Source organism: Colias eurytheme, chromosome 17 (assembly GCF_061535395.1).
Source record: "Colias eurytheme isolate Ceu_HAF_F1 chromosome 17, ilColEury1 Martin Lab GWU primary, whole genome shotgun sequence".
In the NCBI taxonomy this organism is placed as follows: domain Eukaryota; kingdom Metazoa; phylum Arthropoda; class Insecta; order Lepidoptera; family Pieridae; genus Colias; species Colias eurytheme.
Genome location: NC_142996.1, coordinates 995,644 through 999,563, shown reverse-complemented (window position 1 = coordinate 999,563; position 3,920 = coordinate 995,644). Strand labels below are relative to the sequence as shown.

Below are 3,920 nucleotides of genomic sequence, written 5' to 3'. Positions count from 1 at the left end.
GGTCCCATAAAAATTTTATTCGGATAGGCCCAGTAGTTTTTATTTTATGAGCATTTTTGTCTGTATTTGTAAATGTTGCAAGTGCAAGTTTGAAGTCGGTTGTTTTTAACGCAGTTATTGACTTGTGTATCGTATACTTCCTACTCGAGATAATTATTTGCCGTTAGTATTTCATCATCAGCCTATATACGTTCCCACTGCTGGGACACGGGCCTCCTTTGAGGGTGAGGCTAGGCCAGGCTTCAGGAACATTTGATTCTTCAACATGTCGGTTTCGCCACGATGTTTTCCTTCACTATATGAGTATTTATTTATCTGGAAATAAACTGAAATAAATTATATTTTTCTTACTTCTAGCAAGAATATTAATTAAGGGCCGATTTTTCAATGCTTGGATAAAATTTATTCGTCCAATAAAGTATTACACGATAATATTAAAATGTCACGTAAACTGTCAAATACGGGCAATTAGAATACGTTTTTAAAGCAATTAGAATACGTTTTTAAAATGGTAGTTATAGGTCTACCAGAATCTGATGGCATATTTATATTTAAGAAATAAAAGATTTTCATGTGGCAACTTATTTGACAACTATCAAATTGGTTGTCAAATTATTTGTCTTTTTTGCAGTTGATAAATAATTTTTAGGATTTTGTCTAAAAAATCTTCGAAAATGTCGAAAAAGCCGCTGTGATCACAAGCAAGAGGTGTTGTTTATAATGTGTATAGAAAAATATTTGATGAAGAAGGGTCAAACACATCACAATTTTCAATTTAGAAGATTTTATTGGTAAATTGGACTTACCCGCTTTGATACTTTCAATTAAAAAATATTATATGTAGGTAACTATAATTTTGTTTGTTGATTGGAATATAATTTTATGAAAACTTATTACAGGAGTTTCCAATACGGCTATTCGTCAAGTCCAAGCTGTCCAAGTAAATTTTATAATGTGTGTATCTGTTAATACTTACGAAAATAAACAATTTTATTTTATTTTTATTTTATTTTATAAAAAATTATAAGCAGTCTAGTTTTCTATCGATATAACATCGATATTTTCACATGGCATAATGATAATGAACATACAAATATAGGTATGTGTAAATAATAATATGTATTACCTGTATAAAAAGTAATATGTATATTATACATGTAAGTATGTACCTACATAATATTAAGTGAATATCTCATTATTAAGTATAGTATTGTCCACTTATGTAATGTGACTAATGATATTGAGAACAAACTAAAAAATAAGCAGTATCAAGATCGTTCAGTCCATTTTCCCTAGGGTTGCACACTCAAAATTTTGATTTCCCTAATTGCCATCAGATTCTGGTTTACCTATACTTGACATTGGCAGAATCCGTCCTCACTGGGATCGGGAGTTGCCATTTGCTAAAAAGAAGAAGAAGAAGAAGTAAAATGGTAGTTTTATACACTATTTGACGAATAAGTTTTAACAAAGGATTGAAAAATCAGCCCTTACACGATAATTATTATGCAATTGGGTGAATAATTTATGGACTATGGTCAGATTGGTATGAATGTTAATGCATATAATATATGAATATGATTAAAATAAAAGGCACGTATTAATAGGCTAATTTCAACGATTTTCTTCCTCGAACGCAGGTCAACTACGGACCAGTAGGTAAGTATGCAATAATTAACAATAATGAAAACAAAAAATCTCGTAATTTTTCTTTTAAATCGTTAGTTAGTATTTACCGTCACAATTTATAAGAAACATCCACCTTAGAACCCTAGGTTCTATCATTAACCTATTAGCCCTTTCACAAAAACCCATGCAACAAATGGTATACCTTTAAGGGTTCGAACGAAAATAAACCCAAATGTAATGATAAATGAGCCCAGAATTACAGGAAACAAGCATTTAGTCTATTCGCAGCATAACTAAAACATTTGCAATAACTACGTTAAAAGTGTAATAACGGTAGTATAGAATAAGTAACAAATTAATTAGTATGGTTGAGGGTAAATCTGTTTCTTCGTAATAAATCAGTCTGTCGTTGAAGCCCGCCTTTCATTTACGTATCATTGGCGACGAGGCAGGATTTTTTTTTTCGTTGTGTTTAAACTGTTTGTTCTTCGCGAAATCCAAGATGCCTATCGGTAAAATAGAACCTTTCAATTTGAGTTCGAAGCAGTGGCCTGCGTATATACGACGAGTAAATCAGTACATTAAATTGAACGAAATTGGTGACGATTTAAAGGTGTCCATGTTGATAACGGTCGTGGGCGAAGAAACTTACGCGTTGATGTGCGATCTATGTGCTCCGAGTTTCCCTGAAAATAAAACTTATGAACAATTAATACAAATCGTGACGGAACATTTGGAACCTCAGCGCTCCGAAATCGCCGAGAGACACGTGTTTCGATTGCGGCGTCAGCGTGCCGGCGAATCGCTCACTGAGTACCTACAAGCGTTGAAGCATCTCGCGGCTACTTGCAATTTTGGTAAATGCAGTTCGTGTTCAACTCTGGAGGAGAACCTGCGCGATCAATTCGTGTCGGGACTATCGAACGATGCGATGCGTTCCAGAATATTCGCCGAGAAAAAAATTCAGTACAGGGAGGCCGTGGAACTCGCGCTAGCTTTAGAGGCTGCGGAGAAGCACGCAGAAGTGAGCGGCTCCACCGGGGCGGGGACGACGGATTCAACGGCAGCGGCGAGCGGCGAGGCGGGCGAGGGCCTGCACTACGCGCGCGGCGTCGGCGGCTCGGCCGGCCAGCGCGCGCGGCCGCTGCGGGCTGCCGGCGCGCGGGGCGCGGGCCGCACGCTCGAGGCGCGGCCGGCCGCCGGCGCGGAGGCGCTCGGTCACCGCGGGCGCAACTGTTGGCGCTGCGGCAAGGCGCATGCGGCAGAAAAGTGTCGGTTTAAGCATTACAACTGTGATGAGTGCGGCCAGCGGGGCCATATAAAAGTGATGTGCAAACGAGTGTCAGGTCGGCAAAATTTTGTAAGCGACGAGTCGGACGACGGTTTGTACAACATCGACGTCACGACTAGGGCATGCACCCGGGTTTACCCGGTTCCGAAAAACCCGGGTAAACCCGGGTTTTTTGATGATCTTGAGAACCGGGTCTGAATAGTATGAAACCCGGTTCTCCCGGTTCCGACCAAAATATTAAAATATAAAGTATTATTTATATTTTGCTGCATTATTTTAACAAATTTATTGTATCTGGCAACGTCAGACTCACGCGCATCGCGAATTTTCGTGCCACGCCTCAAACCTAACCTTGGTTGTCTAACCTTAGATGCTATAAGTTTCCTATGGTTGTATTACCAAAAAAAATTAGGCTTCGAAAATGACAAAAATTAGGCTACAGAAATATTTTTATTAGATTTCTCGTGAATTTGAAAAGCTGTTAATTTTACTGATTCATATTTAATGATCCAGTCATGTTTTTGTTTTTGGTATCAAGCTGAAATTTATATCGAATACTCAAGTCTTCGGTCCATTTTATGTGAAAAAGTCGAACTCACAAGCCAACGCATCAAAAGATACAGCCGTAAATGCTGAAAATTTTCGAAAATTTCGACATTCGCATGGGACTCAAAACCTACAGCTGGGTAATTTTCATGTTTTTATGTGATATTAAGATAACAAGAGCGCCGAGATAACCGTCAAAACGCTAAGGAATAGAATACGCTATCGATACAAATTGACATAAGCGTATGTTTTGCCTAAGGATTCGGTCACACTACCAACGACGACGACGACTACAAACAAAATTTTCATCCAGTCGAAATTAAATAAATTGTGCAAAACACAATTAAAAAAATTTTTTCGAGATCAATGGATAAAAAAATAGGCTTTTCGTAGAAACGGTAGCTCCTAGAAAAAAATGTATTTAACCTTTTTTATAGATAATTTTATGATGTAC

At 37.8% G+C, this 3,920-nt stretch overlaps 1 long non-coding RNA gene across 1 annotated transcript; it reads left to right on the top strand.

Moving 5' to 3' along the window:
* Positions 1-526: 526 nt before the first annotated feature.
* LOC149900972 (uncharacterized) lies at positions 527-998 on the top strand. Its single transcript, XR_016457705.1, has 2 exons — positions 527-791; positions 900-998. It is a non-coding gene; the product is annotated as an uncharacterized LOC149900972 (long non-coding RNA).
* Positions 999-3,920: the final 2,922 nt, after the last annotated feature.